This window comes from Suncus etruscus, chromosome 5 (assembly GCF_024139225.1).
Source record: "Suncus etruscus isolate mSunEtr1 chromosome 5, mSunEtr1.pri.cur, whole genome shotgun sequence".
Lineage (NCBI taxonomy): Eukaryota > Metazoa > Chordata > Mammalia > Eulipotyphla > Soricidae > Suncus > Suncus etruscus.
Genome location: NC_064852.1, coordinates 12520862 through 12539924, shown reverse-complemented (window position 1 = coordinate 12539924; position 19063 = coordinate 12520862). Strand labels below are relative to the sequence as shown.

General features: G+C 52.7%; 1 protein-coding gene across 1 annotated transcript in view; it reads right to left on the bottom strand.

Annotated features, from left to right (window-relative positions):
- Positions 1-18393, bottom strand: part of NEK6 (NIMA related kinase 6) — a 54933-nt gene extending 36540 nt beyond the window's left edge. Inside the window, exon 1 of the mRNA XM_049774223.1 lies at positions 18299-18393. The gene's annotated coding sequence lies outside the window, so the exon portion shown is untranslated. The remainder of the gene's footprint in view (positions 1-18298) is intronic.
- Positions 18394-19063: the final 670 nt, after the last annotated feature.

The following is a 19063-nucleotide window of genomic DNA, read 5'->3' as shown; positions in this document are numbered from 1 at the left end:
GGAGAGATAGCACAGTGGTGTTTGCCTTGCAAGCAGCTGATCCAGGACCTAAGGTGGTTGGTTCGAATCCCGGTGTCCCATATGGTCCCTCATGCCTGCCAGGAGCTATTTCTGAGCAGCCAGCCAGGAGTAACCCCTGAGCACCGCCGGGTGTGGCCCAAAAACAAACAAACAAACAAAAAAAGAATACTTTTTTCTCCTTCCTTCTTTCTTTCCTTCCTTCCTTCCTCCCTTCCTTCCTTCCTTCCTTTCCTTCCTTCCTTTCCTTCCTTCCTTCCTTCCTTCCTTCCTTCCTTCCTTCCTTCCTTCCTTCCTTCCTTCCTTCCTTCCTTCCTTCCTTCCCTCCTTCCTTCTTTCCTTTCTTTCTTCCTTCCTTCTCTCTTTCCTTCCTTCCTTCCTTCCTTCTCTCTTTCCTTCCTTCCTTCCTTCCTTCCTTCCTTCCTTCCTTCCTTCCTTCCTTCCTTCCTTCCTTCCTTCCTTCCTTCCTTCCTTCCTTCCTTCCTTCCTTCCTTCCTCCCTCCCTCCCTCCCTCCCTCCCTCCCTCCCTCCCTCCCTTCCTTCCTTTTTAATTTTTTTTTTTTTTGGTTTTTGGGCCACACCCAGTAACGCTCAGGGGTTACTCCTGGCTATGTGCTCAGAAGTTGCTCCTGGCTTGGGGGACCATATGGGACACCGGGGGATCGAACCGCGGTCTGTCCAAGGCTAGTGCAGGCAAGGCAGGCACCTTACCTTTAGCGCCACCGCCCGGCCCCCTTTTTAATTTTTTATAGTTTTGGGACTATACATAATGGCACTCTGGGGTTTTCTCTGGTTTTGTACTCGGAAATTACTCCTTGGGGTCGGAGAGATGGCATGGAGGTAAGGCATTTGCCTTGCATGCAGAAGGTCGCTGGTTTGAATCCTGGGACCCCATATGGTCCCCAAGCCTGCCAGGAGCGATTTCTGAGCAGAGAGCCAAGAGTAATCCCTGAAGACTGCCGGGTGTGACCCCCCCCCAAAAAAAAGAAATTACTCCTGGCAGACTTGAGGGACCATATGGGGTGCCGGGATTGAGCCCAGGAGGAGAGCAATTTTCTTGCCTTGCATGTGTGAGGCCCTGGGTTAAATACTCTATATCTGGGGGAAGGAAAAGTTGAGCCTCCAGCACACTGTGGCCCAGCCGAGGTCAAGAAAATCCTTCCATCACAGCATTACCTCCCACACCTTACTCTGGGGCTCACAGATGAGGGAGCTCGCAAAGGCTCCTTCATCACATGAGGCAGTAAAAGGACCCAGTGAGCCTTTCCACATGTCCCCTAGCACCAGAGTTGGGGGATGCTCCAGAGAAAGAGAGGAATAAGAGTCCCTGATGGCCGGGTGGCCTACTGGCGGGAAACACCAGGCAGAGGGACGTGCTGAAATGGGGGTGGCCAGGGGCCCTCCCGGCCATGTCCTCGATCTACCCAGCTGGAATGTGGGTGATGGTGACAATCAGCTGAGCCCTGGGTCCTCCAGAAACATGTCATTCCCAGTGGGTGGGGAATTTAGGGCCTTTGCCCGATGCCCCCTCTGGCCCTGGTGGGGTTCCAGGCACCTCTGAGGGGCCCAGTTAGGACCCATCCTATCATGGTGTCTCCTCCCTTTTTATTCCTTCCATATCGCAGATCCCCTTAAGAGGGGCCAGAAGGGAGGCAGGCTCTTCAATACCCTGGTATCTGGGGGTACTGAGGCCTGCAGCAGCCTGGAAACCCACCCTCCCTTAGCACCTCATCTCCATGGAAAATGATGCTGGAAGAAAAGGCTGGGCCCACAAATCCAACACCCACCTCCACTCAACCTGCAAAAGTGGGGAGCACCTGGGAGCTGTGGAGGCAGCACCATAACCTCATCTACCCCCCCCAACTCCATCAGAGACTCAGACATGGAAAACCAGAGCACCCAGGTCTCCTCAGACCCTCCAGATCAATCAATCAATGAATTGATCTGGGGGAAACAACAGTTATGACATTGCGGGGGCTCAGGAAGCACAGAAGTACTGAGGGGAGGAGTAATGGAAGCAGAAATAAGCATGTTCAGGGTATAGGCTGAATGGGTGGGACTCGGGGGACACCTCCCCTGCTCCTACCACCATTAACTCCCCTTTTTCTTGGTCCCAGGAATCCTAACAGCTTCTTTGCTGGTGTGTGTGTGGGGGGGAATCTGATAGTCCCAAATCCGGATTTAGGGACGAGTCACACATCCTGGCACTTTTTTCCCCCCTTCCTAAAGTGGTGCTGTGGGTTTCACTTATTTTATCATTGATTCACACATTGTCCCCAGCTCGTGGGCGGCACTGCGGTTTCACAGGGAAGGTGTGAGAAGCGGAGGGTGCAGTGAGGGGCCTCCCTCCTGACACGTAGCAGGAGAGGCTAGGGTGGGGGGAGTCCAGGCTCTTCTCCAAGGGGAAGTTTGAGCTGGGGGAGTCTATACAGCCCAGACTGATCTGAGCCTTCTCTCTGTCTCTGTCTCTCTCTCTGTTTCTCTCTGTCTGTCTCTGTCTCTGTCTCTGTCTCTGTCTCTCTCTCTCTCTCTCTCTCTCTCTCTCTCTCACACACACACACACACACACACACACACACACACACACACACACATCCCAAAATGGCCTTCCTAGCCACACATCCCCCAAGGTTCAGCGTCTGCATCTTTTCCACATGGCCATCTTACAGGCTTGAGCTTCCAGGGTTCCTAGTCCTTTCCTGCCCAACTTGGGTCCCAGGTGACACCTGCCACCAAGCATGTCACTTCCAGCAGCCCCCTTGCAGTTCTGCACATGACCACCCAGCTCACCCTCCCTCTCCCCAATGTGAACTCCCGTCCATCAGGGATGCTCTCAGCTCAGAGGCTTCCTAGGGACACACACACCACTGCTGTGTATCCTTGGACCAGTCCTTTCCCCTCTCTGAGCCTTGAATCCTTTGCCGAATCCTTTGAAAAGTGAGGGGTAGCACCAGGAACAAGACTTCAGTGAAAAACTGTTGGGACAGTGAGAGGGGACCAGCATAGGAAGAGCAGCTGACATCCTCAGGGACTATGATAGATGCCATGGCCTGAGAACTGGCATGTGGGCATGGGCAAAGGGTGCTTCCCTGCTAACTTTCCCAGTGACACTCAGGCTCTTCTCACAGGATCCTTGGGGTCTGAGGATCCCTTGATGTATGCTGGAATCACTACTGCTGATCCCCGCTTTACCCCAATCCAGGCATGGACACTCCCAAGGTGAAGATCTGATGAAGATGTGACAAGTTTCTCCAGAATGACTACCATCATGTCCCAAAACAGCCAGAGTGGCTGTGAGGTATCCTTGCACCTGGATTTTCAGGCAGAGGTCAGCAGGAGCTGTGGTTGCCCTCCCAGCCCCAGCTTTGCCAGGTCAGCTCCCCCCACCCCACATTCCCATCTTCTCCATCCTGTGGAGATGGAGATGTCTGTGTCTGTTGCACCCTATGCTCTGCTTCTGCCCAGACCACACACACATACTTTGGGGTTCACTTCCTACTTAAGACTCCCAAATGCTCATCCCTCCTAAGGTTCAAACCGAGGTGTCACCACAGAAAGAAAACATGCCCAGAGCTCAGATGAAGAGTCCTAGCAGCTCAGGATTGGTCCCTCTGGGCTGCCTCTCCTCCTCCTCCTACTCACACAACAGACATGGCTAATCAATGCCAGATCTGGCCGCTGAGACCATAGACTCACTCACCCAAGCTTTCTCCTCTCTGGTATAGAAACTGGTATAGAGGGGCCAGAGAGATAGCATGGAGGTAAGGCGTTTGCCCTTCATGCAGGAGGTCACTGGTTCGAATTCCGGTGTCCCATATGGTCCCCCGTGCCTGCCTGGAGCAATTTCTGAGCCTGGAGCCAGGAATAACCCCTGAGCACTACCGGGTGTGACCCAAAAACCACACACACACACACACACACACACACACACACACAAACTGGTATAGAAACCCCACTTGGTTTCTCAACCAACATCATCAAAGAGGCCCCTGCATGTCTGTCCACTCGGGAGGAACAGAGAGGTGCCTCCGCCTGTCCCCCACAGCTGGCCTCGAAATTCTGTCTCTCCAAACAGGATTTGCTCTGCTTCACAGATTGGCCCAGATAAATGGACCAAATTCCAGAGCTACCTCATTAAAGCCCTGAGACACCCCCGCCCACACACACACACAGAGCAAATTTCTGCACTCTTGGGGCCAATACTGTTTCCTTAGAAAATGGGGCCAGTTGGGGCCGGAGTCATAGCACAGTGGTAGGATGTTTGCCTTGCAAGCGACTGACTCAGGACTGATGTGGGTTTGATCCCTGGTATTCCCATATTGTCTCTTGAGCCAGGAGCGATTTCTTAGCACAGAGCCAGGAGTAATCCCTGAGCACCGCTGGATGTGACACCCCCCCAAAAAAAAAATAAAGAAAAAAAAATGGAGCCAGAGATTTTCCCCTTTCCCAAAGCAGCCAGCATTTGGGCTGGTCACATTTAATCACCCCCATAAACACTATGCACCCTCCTTTCTCTCCCTCTGAATTCAGGAGGCCTCTGCTCTGTGCTGGGTGGGAAGGGAGACCACCCTCCTACCCCTGCTGCCTGCTGCCCCCTCTTCCCTCTTCCTGCAGCTCCTCCTCTGTCAGAAGACTTTGGGTTTTTCTCTTTCTTTCCCTTCTAAGCAAAACTGCTCAACCCTGATCCTCCTCGGTCCCCAAGGCAGCTCCAAAGGGGCCATCACACGCTGCAGGAGCGATGGCGGTAATTCCATTAATGGGAAGCAAGACGGATGGTCCTTCGTGCCCCGGTGTGCAGCAAAGCTAGCATGGCCGCCCCGGGGGATGGAGAGTGTTACCCGAACATGTCTTCCTTGGGGGCCTTATTAGGTCTTGAAAGAGCTGCGCGCTCACTAAAACCTGCTTTTGCCAGCAGAAGCCTCATTTTACAAATATACAACAACAACAAAAACCCTGTAAATGGGAAGAAACCCCTGAAGATTGTGCTCCCCCACTGCGGCAGCCTTCAAGCCCGAGCTCTGAGCTCCAGTCTTTAGCCTCTGGGCCGGGGTTTAACAAATGGGCCTGCCTGCCCACCTGCTAGAGATTTTGTGAACACGGAGCCGGCTGCTCCTTCGTCGTTTAAGGACCGTTTGCCAATGGGGGAGCGTGTTGTAGGGGGGGGGGACACGGGGGATGGGACAGCCAGGATAATGTTTTCTTTGAAAAGGACTGAAGAAAAAGGGCTGCCGAAGAGGCAGGCTGGGGGTGAGAGTGAGTGTGTGTGTGTGTGGGGAAATTGGGGACATGGGTGGTGGGAAGTGTGCACTGAAATTCAATCATGAACAATCTTGTAATTGTGGCTCTCACGGTGATTCAATTAAAAAATAAAAAGTACTGACTGTCCCGAAGCTATAAAACCCGATGGTCCTTGGGTCTGTCCCAGGAGAAAGGTCTGAGCCAACATCTCTCTCGTGTCTCATGGCCTTACCACCATCACTTGTGCTGTCCTCATCTGCCCTGATGGCAGTAGCACAGGGCAGGGGACTTGAACCATTCTTCTTCTTCTTCTTCTTCTTTTTTTTTTTTTGGTTTTGGGCCACACTTGCTGACACTTAGGGTTTACTCCTGGCTCTGGCACTCAGAAATTGCTCCTGGCTTGGGGGACCATATAGGACGCCAGGGATCGAACCCAGGTCCATCCTGGGTTAACCACATGCAAAGCAAATGTCTTACCGCTATGCTATCTTTTCGACCTCATGATTTTTATTTTGTTTTTGGGCCACAACCAGCCACACTCAGGGGTTACTCCTGGCTATGTGCTCAGAAATCACTCCTGGCTCAGTGGACCATATGAGATTCCGGGGATCAAACCCAGGACCATCCTGGGTCAGCCTCATGAAAGGCAAACATCCTACTGCTGTGCCATTGCTCCGTCCCCTTGGACCACTATTCTTGGGGTTCGATTTGTCCCCCAGCGAATAGTCAGTATAGAGATGGGGCCATGGAGGACATGCAGCCAATGAGGATAGAAGCCAAGCTTGGGGGTGTGGTGACTGTAGGACCTCTTAGGGTCTCTCTGGGCCTCCATATCTCACTGGGCTCTAGATTCCAGGGTAGTGGGATCAGGCCCCCCAAGGCCTTCTTTTTGTGGCTACTCTAGCCATAGTTTCCGAGCATTTTCCCAACACAGCCTGTTGAGCTTCTGGACATCTTTGGCTGTTTTGCTGTGAGGAAAAGCACTCCCCCCCACCTTAGCTCCCACTTGAACAGAGAAGGGGTTTAAGGCATGTGCTTTAAGGAGCTCAGAGTCCCAAATTGGCTCAGCCACAGATTCCACTCCAGTGCAACCCAAGGCAGACCACTCAGCTTCACTTTGCATGTCTGCAAAATGGGATGGAAAGTACATGCTGAAGAGGATCTTCGGAAGGGCACGGTGGGTCCTGGTGAGGTGTGAGAGCGGGGATTTGAGTCTTGGCAGGGCCTGAGAAGACTCCCGAATTCTACTGGGAAAAGCACTTTTCAGAAAGCCGTGTGCCAGGACAGGGGACCCCTGGAGAGCCTTGACTCTCTATCCCAGACTCCTGCAGGATGTTTAGTCCCTGAGGGCCAGTCCTTATAGGGAAGAGACAAATTGCTGAGAGCTTTCACCCAACAGGCAGCATGGGACACAGCACACCACATCCCCCAAGCACTGTTCCGCCCCCTGTTCTCCTTCACACAGAGCAAATATCCTGGACACATTTGACTTTTGTCCCCAACCTGCATGCGGGCTCCCTGGGCATGCATCCCAGTGTGGGTAGCTAGCTAGCTTGCGGGTCCCAGCTGCCACCAGCTGCAGCCTTCCCCCCCACCCCCTTCCCTTCCCTTCCCTTCTTTTTCCTTTCCCCCCTTTCTTCCTTTTTTGGCTTGCCCTTCTTTTTTCTTCTTTCTTTTGTTCTTTCCTTTATTCTTTTCCTTTCTTTGTTTTATCCTTTCTTTCTTTCTCTTGGTTTCTTTCTTTCTCTTATTTTCTTCCCCCTTCTCCCTTCTTTCTTTTTTCTTTTCCCCCTTTCCCCCTTTCTTCCTTTTTTTTTTTTTTTTTTTTTTTGGTGAGGAACTCCCAAATCGTACTCAGGAAGCCTGTGCACCCCCTGACAGCCCATTGGCCCTTTTTTAGCCAATCAGGCCAGTGGTTCAGGAATGAGCCTGAGACTGCCAGGTAGGGTACTGCTGGGGTTCCCTGGGCCAACCTGGAAAGCTGTACCTCCCAGGCTCTGAGGAGCACCCCATATGCTGTGCTGACATGTGCCCCAATTTTCACAACTCTGGACAACCACCACCACTGCTTCCCTGTCCCTGAATCTCTTCGGGAACCCTGGATCTCTGCAAAACTAGAAGATTCTCTATTTGCCACACTCAGAACTCACCATGGCAGGCCACTGACTTATGGCTCCAGTGCCAGGGGAATGCCAGCACCATGATGTAGAGCAGGGAGAGAACAGGCAAAAGGTGCTGGTGTCGGGGTTTCAGGCAGCCCCGCAGCATTCAGGGGGCACAGCAAAGGGGTCTCCTATGGGTTCTGGGGGTGAGGCAGGAACCACTTGCCTGTAAAGGGGGGGGTCTCCCACCCTACTTCTGAGTGTTGAGCATCCCTGCCAGGTTATGGCTGGGACAAAGGATACATCCATGGGGTGACCAGCAGTTTTTTCCCCACCAACAACTTTAAAACAGGGGCCAGAGAGAAAGCACAGTGGTAGGGCATTTGCCTTGCATGCAGCTGACCTGGTTCGATTCCTGATGTCCCATATAGTACCCAGCGTGCTGGAAGCGATTTCTGAGTGCAGAGTCAGGAGTGACCCCTGAGCACCGCTGGGTGTGGCCCAAGAGCCAACTGATCAGTCAGTCAGTGAATAAAGTTTAAAAAATAACTGACCAATAGGAAGGGCACCGTTTCCTGAGACCCACATCACCCCGTGCCCTTGTGGGAGAAACCCCATGGGAGAGCTGCTTGCTCTCCTTCATGTTCCATTTCTGTCTCACACTTAGTCATTATCTTCCGCTCTAGACACAGAAGGTCAGTGAAGGCTGGGAAGAAAGTTCAGAGGTCAGGGTACAGACCTAGCATGTGAAAGAACCCAAGCTCTGGGGGATGGAGAGGAAAGACAGTGGGTAAGGTGCTTGCCTTAACATGCTCTCAACCTGGGTTCAACTCCTGGTACCACATAACCAGGAGTATAGTCCTGAGCACTGCTGAATGTGGCCTCCAAATGAACAAAAAGACAAAGAATCCAAGTATTTTGTTTTGTTTTGTTTTGGGATCACACTTGGTGGTGCTTAGGGTTACTCTTGGCTCGCTACTCAAGGGTCATGCCTGGTGGTGCTTGGGTGGTCATATGGGATGCCAGGGATCAAATCCAGGTTGTCCATGTGCAAGGCAAACTCCCTCCCCGCTATGCTATTGCTCCGTTCCCTCGAGTTCATTTTAACTTGACCTTCCAAGTGGTACCCAGGAAGACAGAGGGTCCCACTGGTGATTCTCAGCCAACCAAAGAGGTGGTTGAATGCAAGGACCTGAGGATGTGGTTGAGCTCAGACCTGAGTGTACAGGGGACTGTCTAAGCCATGGTGGTAGTTTGGTGGACTACCAGGAATCGATCCTGCCAGCACCTGAGGATAATGTGGTGCTGGGGATTGAACCGGAATCAGCCACATGCAAGGCATGCACCTCAACCACTGTGCTATCTCTCCCCAGAATTCTACTTTCTAACACTTAGCCCTCCAGGACCCTGCCAGAACCCTACCATTGAACCCTACCATCTGACCCAGGTGGCAGTGCTTGGGAAGCAAAAACAAAAACAAAAAAAGGCTCTGGAGTGACAGTACTATAGGGAGGTCATTTGCCTTACATGTAGGTTTGATTCCTGGCAACACATAGAGTCCCCAAAATTCATTAGAAGTGATTCCTGAGTAGACTTTGGAATAATCCCTGAGCACAGCCGGATGTAACCCCAAAACCAAATCAAAACAAAGGACATCCCCATTAGTCCTGAGTGAGAAATCCACCAGGCCGAGGCGCTTGGATGGCTCAGGCTGCCCTTGACTGGTGTCTGGACCATCTCCAAGTGTGATCTGGGCTTCAGTTTCCTCTCTGTCCCTTGGGGTTCAGGGGCATTTCCTCCTCACAGAACTGCTGGAATGATTAACTAAAGCCAGTGACGAAACACAGCACGCAGGGAAATCCTTGAGACATGTCAGCTGTGCCTCCTGTCCCCACACCCCAAAACACAAAGCCCCAATCCACCGTGCCCCTCAACGCTTCCCGGGACGGCCTGTCTACCTCCTCTCCCGGCATCTGCCAGGGCTCTGCTCCAAGCCTGCGCTCCCCATTGTCTTGTCGCACGGGCCCATAAATATTTAAACAACATGTCATCAGATTATTATAACATATGATCTATAGCACTGATGTGCGGCAGGGCTGCGCATTTGGGCTGCGCTTTCAGGATATCGAGACATAAAATATTTATGTATTTAGCCAACCACGAGATCTCACATTCTGTCTCAGAATGCTGGGTGGTGGCAAGACGCTGAACTGAGATGCGACGTGTGAAGGGGATGTCTTGTTCTCACGTCAGTTCCTGGGGCATCTGGATGGTTTCTGGTGCGTTCTGGGAGCATCCTCGGGGGCCTGGGAATGAGTAGGCTGGCAGCGGATGCTGCAGCCAACACTGAGGGGAAGCCCCCTGGGAACCAGCGGAGGGCTCAGATCTCTTGGGGGTGTGTATGCTGATTCCAGGCCAATCTCTCCACGAGACACATAGTAACTGCTTAGTAAATGCTGGGGTGTGGCTTCATTCCCCCACCATGCCCACAGCTCCACCATTTTGTTTTATTTTAAATAAAGTGAAACATATATATATATATATATATATATATATATATACACACACACACATATATATACATATATATATATGTTTAGTTCTGTTTCATTCTTTACTAGGGGAACCTAGCACCCTAGCACCTGGCCAAGCACAGGAGCAATCCTAGAGTAAATACACATTTGAGCCGGGAGTGATTGTACAGTATGGAAGGTGTTTGCCTTGCATACAGCCAACCGGGGTTCAATTCCAAACATCACATAAGATCCTCCAAGCCTCCCAGGAATGATACATGAGCTCAGAAGCAGAAGTAACACCTAAGCACCAGAGGCCAAGTATGGCCCCCCATTCTCCCAAATCCCAATCCCAAATAAGTCACTGAGGAATAATAATTCTTGTTTTCCTGGCATGAATCTTCCAGCTCCTGGGGGAACCTACAATGGAGAGACACTGGGCTTCTCAGGAAATGAAATTTCTGCCCATCACAGTGACTGTCTGCCCCTGCCTTCCTGCTGGCTCCAATGCCCTAAGCCCTTCCAACACCCCAGAGCTAATGGCTCCCAACCCTCTGACTTCACATAGCATCTTCCTGAAGACTTCCTCTCCTGTTCCGCTGTCACGGACAAGCTGTCACTGAGGCCACCTGAGTGGGAACCAGAGAGTCAAGGTTTTGGTGGGCCTCACAGCTGGGAGAACTGGGGCTGGTTTCAATCCATGGGATCCCTCTGCAGGAGGAGTCAGTGAGAGCTGAAGTGGAAGTCTCCTCTTTGCAAGTTTCCCAAATGCCACTTTGGAATCCTCACAGGCCTTGGCTGCTCCACTCCAAAATGTTGGTGGCCATGTACTCCCAGTCTCCTGGAGCAGGGAACATGCAAACAGAAACAGAGCTCCTGCAAAGTGCAGGCCATAACAGCCTTGTATGCGGCTCACCTGGGTTTGATCCCCGGCATCTCATATGGTCCTTTGAGCCTGCCAGGAGTAATTGCTGAGTGCAGAGCCAGGTGTAATCCCTGAGCATCGCTGTGTGTGCTCTCCCTCCATCCCCCCAAAAAGCTGAAGTGCAGGTCAAGTCAGGCCAACCCATTCCTTCTTGGTTGCTGCCAAACGCATGGGAGGGGTCCCTATGTAGTGTCTGCCCGGTGGTGCTCAAGAGTCCTCCCATGTTGGTACGCAACTATTTCCCTCTATATCATGTTTCCCTGGCTCCAAGGGCAGTGGGGAGCTGGGAGTGGGATGTGGGAGAAGTCTGGCTTCTGCAGAGTTGCTAACAGCAAGGTCTGGATGGATGTAGAGAAGGCCTGGGAAGGTTTGAGCTACTTCCTTCCTCACAGTGACCCCTTAAATACACACCTTCTTGATACTACATATGCTGAGATGGGCCCTGCTCACACCCAGCTGCTGTTCCTCCAGCTCAGAGCCCCCAACAAGAGGCCAAGAAAATGGCCCCTGGGAACTGGGGAGGTACAGGCTTGATCTTGGCCCCAGCCTAGCCTTCTGCTGCCCGCAGGCATGAGTGGGCATGATGGCCACTTGCCCACTTCACAGTTTTTCTCTAGTGAAGAAATATGAACTTGATGTCCCTGGAGTGCCAGCACCAACACAGCTGTGCCCACAGGCCTCGCCTCAACTTCCTGGTGCGGGTGTTCAAGTCCTGGCAGTGGGATTTCATAGAACTTCCGGAAGGTGGAGAAAGAACATGTGGAAAGAAGAAATGAATGAGTGTGGAGAGGGGCAAATCTTGATGGGGTCGGGGTGGGCCTCATGCCCCCATCTGGAAAATAAATCTTTTGCTTTATTCAAATTTAATTTTAATAATTTTTAAACTTTTCTTTTAGTTTTGGGGAGGGGGACATCTAGCAGTGCTCAGGGCCTATTCATGGCTCTGTGCAAGGAGTGATCCTTGGGGGCCCCTCAGGGGGCCATACCTGGTGGCACTCTGGGCTTAGTCCTGGCTCTGAGCTCAGGGATCACTTCTGGAGGGTCTCAGGGCAGGAACAGGAGTGGTAGTGGTGGCTAAGGGATTCTGGGGATAAAACCAAGGCTGCCACATGCAAGGCAAGCACTCTACACTTCGTACTATCACCCCGGGCCCGCTGGCCCAATCTCGCAGCAGCTACACGGTTTTGTGCCACATTGCTGCAGTACAGGTGGGTCTCTCCACCGACTCTTGTTTCTGTCTTAGCCATCAGCCCATCTGCAAATTATTTCTCCCGTTTTCCCCAGCGGCAGGTGTAAAAAGGCTGAAGGACACTCGGTAAGTGATTAAACAGATGCAGCCGGGCTCTGAGCCACTGGCTCCCTGGTCTCTGGAGACCCTCAAGGCTGGGAAGAGGCGCCAGAAACAAGCCAAACCAGCCAGACCTCCCCACCTTGCTCTGGGAAGGAAAGGCATAGGAGTGAGGAGAGCAAAGGGGAATCCAGACCCCCCCCCCCTCCAGCACTTCTCTTCTGTCTCCTGCAGCTGGAAACTGCAGGGCTGTCTCACCTACCTCGTCTACACTGAGGGAAAAGGCAAATCTGGGGAAAACTTCCTTTGCTATCTTGTCTCACTGCCTCCTGGTGCAGGGACTTGGAAAACACCCAACTCTGCGTTTTCCAGAAAAATCTCAGGATGTGAACATCAGGCGTGTACTGAGCAGAAGACCCCAAAGTCCTCCCTGCAAACACCATCTGCCCGTTCTCCAGGTGAGAACAATGAGGCCCAGAGCAGAGGAAGACGAGCTCCCAAGCAGCCGGTGTGGGACTCCTGCTCCTCCCTCCTGAAGCTCAAACACAAGTTCTTTCCCATGTGGCTTTCAAAATGGTCCCCACGCCTCCCTTCCCTATGTGAATGATGCACAGGGGTCACCCACTTTCTTCAGCTATGCTACTCTCCGCCTCCCCCACTCTGAGCACCACACCTGGTTGAAGCATATCTAAGGTCACACCTTTCTGTAGTGCCATGGATTCCCCAAACTGCATCCCTGTCGGGATGGCGGTGAGCATGTGGGTGGGTGTTGGGAATCAAACTCAAGACTTCTTACTTGTGAGGGAGAGGCTCTGAACTCCTGTGTGTGTTAGTTTTTTTGGGGGGGGGGTCACACCTGGTGGCTCTCAGGGGACCAGGCGTTGCTGACAATCCACAATGCAGAGACTGTGTGCCTCTCCTGCAGCCCTCTCGGGGCTCAGAGCTCCAGCTCCTGCTGTGATGAACATTGAGCACTTGCATTCGAGGGGGGCCTTGTATGTCCCCTGAACCCCAAGAGTTGCTGGGATCCAGCTACTGAGTTCCTCTGTGGTAGCATGTACTGCCCTTAGCAGGTCTTTTCTACACAAACCCCAGATTCTAAAAATGTGGGGGGAGCCACCAGGAAGAAGGAAATGGGTTGGGGGAAAGTCCTGGATTCTGGTACATGGCAGCAGGAAAGGACTAGCTGAGCTGAGGTCCTTACAGGTCACCCTCCTTCTAGACCTTTCTCCTGGGGAGCCTGGGCCCAACTCTGCCCCCTCCTCCAGCCTGATTCCAAGAGTAAGGGTTCAAGGCAGGCTGAAAAAGCATTTCCCACCCACCTCCGCCCTGCTGGAATTCCTTCCCTCTACAGAATTCCCACATAAAGGCCCCTTTTCACTGCTGTGAGGTCCCAGCATACAGATGTCGAAGGCAGAAGAAAACAAAACAAAACAAAAAAGGGTTCTGCAGGGATTGAGGTGGCTGGATCTGAATGCAATGCAGACCCAGGCTGGGTTGGGCATCCCTTCCATCACCATCACCCCTATCCCGGCTCCCCCCAGACAAAGCCCTGAGACAGCTTCCTGGAGTTTGGTGGGCCCTAAGTTCCTGAAGGGGCTAGTGGTGCAAGGGTAATGAGCAGGACCTGGGCCCCGAGACCATCACAATAGCGATTAGACTGGAGACAGTGAGTGAGGGTCTGTGTCCTGCTGGAGGCATCAATGTTTGCAAATGCCACATTGCTTTATGTGCAGGCTAGATGTCACAGGAAGTGACCCAGAGCAGACCTGTGGGCGAGTCTGGGACAGCCCCTAAACAAATGTGGGCCAGGCCCGAAGCAAGGGCTGTCGGGTCACCCAGTGCACATCAAGTCTAGCCATTGACCAAGATCCTTCTTTTCACATGAATGTCTGTTTTCCCAGAAGGCTTGTGAGGTGACGCAAAAGTCAGAGATATGAAGGTGGCCAAAGAGCAAAATGCATACCACGGTTCCTGGACTAAACGTGGCCCCCAACACGGCTCATTTCCAAGGCCTTTAGAGGAACTCCCTCCTCCTCATAGCTTCCCCCCATCATCCCTCACTCCCCGAGCTCTACATGCTGGCTGCCATCCAAGAGGATGACCAAGGAACGTTCCGGAGTGCGTGCATGATGCTGCTTCCTAAGAATGATGTCAGCAAAAGGGAGAGAGAGAGAGAGAGAGAGAGAGAGAGAGAGAGAGAGAGAGAGAGAGAGAGAGAGAGAGAGAGAGAGAGAGAGAGAGAGAGAGAGAGAGAGAGAGAGAGATTGTGGCAACAAGGACTATTTTTACCTCCCCCAAAATCTCAAGTCAGACACAGTGGAAGACCATCAAGCCAGCAAGGAAGCTGAGCTTCAAACGAGATTGATGATTTCACACCTTCAATGCGCACACACACCTCAGGGAGGTTTGCAAAAGGCCCTCGATTTGCTGAGCATGCTTGGCAGAAAGTAAAATTCCTTCCTCTTTCAACACCACTGGACCCTCTGCAGTCTCCCACCCTGCGCCCCAACTCACACGCCGCATTTCCTGGCAGTGAGGTGCATAAACTGTGAGATGTGTGGAGTTGTGAAGGGAGACTGGACAGGGAGAGCAAAGGCAGGCCGTGTGGGAGACTCACTTGGCAGAGTGGTACAAAATAGAACCAGGCACCAGAAGGCCTCCAGATCCTTCCTCAGGGGCATCTGCTTCAGGTCCCCATCTCCCAACTGCACCCAGCCATGCCATTGTGATTCACTCCGATGGTTCTCTGGGGTTCACCACCACCACCACCACCCCCACCTTCTTCTGCTCCCTGACTTGGCCTCTATTTTGTCCAATTGTTTTGACACTTCCCTTCTGAAACCAATCTTTGGCACTTGGAGAGGAAAGAAAAAAAATGCTCGCTGCGGCCTTTTCCGAGGGCTCTGGCCCTGGTATCCATTCCAGAGAGGCCACAGTGGGAGAAGGAGAGTGGGGAACTGAGCCTTGGGGGCAGGGCACTGTCCCCAAAAAGGCTGCAGCCCAGAGAGGACCCTGCCCACTCTTCACGCGTGTGTTTTTCCATCTTGTGAGAGGAGGGAAAGCGGGACAGACAGGCCGACTGGCAGAATACCACAACCTTCAGCTCTGGAAATCAGAGGCCTGGGGTGATGCCCAGACTTTGCCATCTGCCTGGATGTGACCAGGTCTGGGTTGTGCCCACCCTCCACTTTCTCCCTGTAAGATCAGGATGACAGCTCCGAGCCTGGGCCAGGAGCCTTCAGACAATGGGGTCCCTTCCATTTGCATTCAATGTGGGAGACTTTTCTGCCATGCCCAGAAAGCCTATATTCAAGCCCCAGGGGACCTGCAGCCATCATCCACTTCCCTGGGCACAGCCTTAAGTCCTGCGTCACCCAGTTCCCCCCCCACCCCCCACCCCCGAAATAAAGTCTCTGTCCTGAAAGCACCCTGTCTCTAAGGCAGCTGAGTGGGCGTGTTAATGAAGGGCTGAAAGCTTTTAGGTAATCAGGTACTGAAAGTTTGGCGAAACCTGGCACATGGTTTCACCAAGAAATAGTGGCCAAGTCCATCCGGTGGTGTCGTGGGGTGGGAGAAATAAATTAGCCAAACCACAGAATCAATACTATTGAGAACAAGACATCCAGACTCTGCAACCAAACTGAAAAAAAAAAAAAAAAACGAAAACAAAAAACAAGGTGCTGCCAAGTCAGGAGGGAACCTGGGACATGGGTGGAAGGAAAAAGACACTGATGGTGAAATTGGTGCTACCACATTGTATATCTAAATCTGAAAGTGCCTAATTGTAAATCAGGGTACTATATTCCCCAAGATGAAAACGAAAATAAAAATGGTGGCTGCCCACCGTGTAGTTCTATTTTCACCAAGTTGTACCAGTTAGCTCTTGTTTGAGCCTTGGTCTTCTCGGCTGTGAAATGGAAATATGCTCACACACACCCACACAGACACACACATACATGATGAGCAAGTGTGAGTGCCAGCACCGAGCCTAGGCAGACAGAAAACAGTCCTTCTTCTCTGCAGTGTGGTGAAGGGGGAGAAATGGGGATCCCCAGAACTGCACTCCCACCCCCAAGCCCTGCATACAGCTGGTGTCCCATGGATGAGCCAGATCAAATATGACCCAGCCCCAAGCCCAAGAGCCATCTGGATCACCACCTCCGGCTAAGTCCATACTCTGGGGGTGCTAGGAAGGCCTTTTCAGTCGTTTCCAAAGCAGACAGAGACTCAGAGCCTAACAAACCACAAGGACCATTTTAAATCCTGGGCCTTTTCTTCTGGGAAGTTAGGCAAGAACCTTCCCAAATGTTTGCCCGTGGGGCTCTCTGCCAGGGAGTGACTCATGCATGGTTCCCCACAGGCCTATTTTATTTGGGGGTGGGGGACTGCTGGAGAGCCAGGCCCAGGAGCAGAGCAGAAGGGAGGGGAAGGGGTGGCCGCATTCCCTGCAAACTCAGAAGGTGAGTGGGTTTTTTTTCCCTCCCTCCCTCTACTTTTTTTTTTTTTTTTTTTAAACTTAGGACAAAAAAGAAAAAAGGAATGTGGGTCTTTTTTGTTTCCTTCCAGGTTTTGTTTGCTAAAAGAAGATGTCCAAAGTTCACTGGGTGAGCTTGAGGCGCTGGGAACTGGTTGCTCCCAGCTCTGCCTGGCTTTCAATGAAAGTTTTCTTCCATTGACATCACTTTTTTATTTTAATTTTTTTATTTTTGGGCCACACCCAGTAATGCTCAAAACTCCTGGCTATGTGCTCAGAAACAGCTCCTGGCTTGGGGGACCATATGGGACACCGGGGCTTGAACCGAGGTCCGTCCTGGGTCAGCTGTGTGCAAAATGCCCTACGGCTGCACCATCGCTTCGGCCCCTGACACCACCTTATTAAAAAATATGTCTCCCAGGCTTGCCCCAGCACATATGCCCTCCCAGAGGATTGGCCCCTCCTCAAGGCAGGCTGGGTCGCAAAGATTTAGAGAGGCAGGGGGGCTGTGAAGTGCAGCTTTAAGCCACCCCAACTTTGATGGCAAAGAGTGTCAACACTTATAAAGAACAACAAAAGAAGCTCAGGGCGGCCTTGGAAGTCTGTTCCCAAAACTGCAGGGGTCACTGGCTTCTGACAATGGCCAATACCTGGGCCCCAAGCTCCAAACACGTTCAGCAGGTGAAACTCTCTCTGTCTCTGTCTCTCTCTGTCTCGCTCTCTGACTCTCTCTGTCTCTGTCTCTCTGTCTCTGTCTCTCTATCTCTGTCTCTGTCTCTCTCTGTCTCTCTCTGACTCTCTCTGTCTCTTCTGTCTCTCTCTGTCTCTCTATCTCTGTCTCTGTCTGTCTCTGTGTCTGTTTGTCTCTCTGTCTGTCTGTCTCTCTGTCTGTTTGTCTGTCTCTGTCTGTCTGTCTGTCTGTCTCCTGAGCTGTACAAGGCCAGTAAGGCCTTCAGATAAAGGCACAAGTGTCCCGGACCCCCTGGTGCCCTCATGACCACTGCTCCCAGACCTGGGGATACGGGAAAACATTCCAGGCCCAGAGAAGGGCAAGAATCAAGATAACTGGGGGTCCCAAGTGCCCATGCCAGATTTTGGGGCACGTTCCCCTGCCAGGCCCATCCATCCAACCAAGTTCTGAATCCAACCTAACACCCACCAGGTTCCCTCTCCTGCTCTCCTCAGCACACTGCCTTGGCATGAGGGTAGCTTGCCCACCTGCCTGGGGAGGGGGGGGTCCTCCTACCTAGTATACCTCCAAAATAAACAGTGATCCCTTTCAGAGAACACACAAGGCCCATAGACTCACACCCACCAGTCCTTTCTGCACAACTTGGGCACGGGCACACGCACAGGCGCGCACACGCCCTTTCCTTCTCTTCTTGGGGGCACAGGCAGGAGTGTGGCCACGTGAGGAGTGGCTGGCCTACTGGGGCACCTCGAGGGGCCCCTAAAGGAGCAGAGGGACATGTCCTGGCACCATGGTGCCCACACACCCACCTACCCACCCACCCAAGGCTGCATAGCCAAGGCTTCTCCTACAATCACCTGGGCACAGGACCTTCCCCAACCCTTTCCACGACCCCCTGGGGAGGACGAGGAGAGGACAGGCACTTCAATGCACCCTCCCAAGTGCCCTACACGCCGAGTTCCAGTGGGGTGCCACGCGGGGCACCCCCACCTCCTCCCCAGCGACCCCGGCACCTACCCCCCGACGGCCCTGCCCCATGCACTCACCCACCGCGCGCCCAGGCGGGTCCTGGCGGGCACCGATCGCAGCGGAGGGTCCCCCACGAGTTGGAGGCGCCCCGGCCGGCCGCACGCTCGGCTCGTCCGCTGGTTCCTCCTCCCAGTGCGCGGTGGCGCGCGCGCGCGCTTGGTGCTCCGCGGGGCCGCGCCTTTGCCTGCGCTCGTGCCCGTGCGCTTGGCTGCAAGTCCAGGCCCCTCTGGTTCCTTCCAGAGGAGGGAACGCATTGCTCTACTCTGCAGAGGGGTTTGCACACTTGAGGGAGAGGGTCTGCCTTGTCTGTCTTTTGTGTGTCTCTTGTCTGTCTTGTGTGTCTCCTGTCTGTCTTGTGTGTCTGTCTAGTCTGCCTGTCTTGTGTATCTGTCTTGTCTGTCTCTTTCTCTTGTCTGTCTTGGTCTGTCTGTCTGTCTGTTTTGTCTGTCTGTCTTGGTCTGTCTTGTCTATCTTTTCTGTCTGTCTATCTGTCTTGTCTGTCTGTCTGCCTGCAGGACAGGGCCCTTCCTCCTCACCGGAACCTCCCCTCTAGGGCACAGCTCTAGGCCCTGGTGCAAAGTGGTTATTATTGTATGCCTACTGCTCTCAGTCACTCCAAACCCAATCTCCAGGGAGATGAATGGGGGGGGGGACATTGGTGATGGGAAGGTTGCACTAGTGAAAGGGGGGTATTCTCTTTTTTATGACTGAAACTCAACTACAATCATGTTTGTAATCGGTGACGCTTAAATAAAGATATTATTACAAAAATAAAACCAACT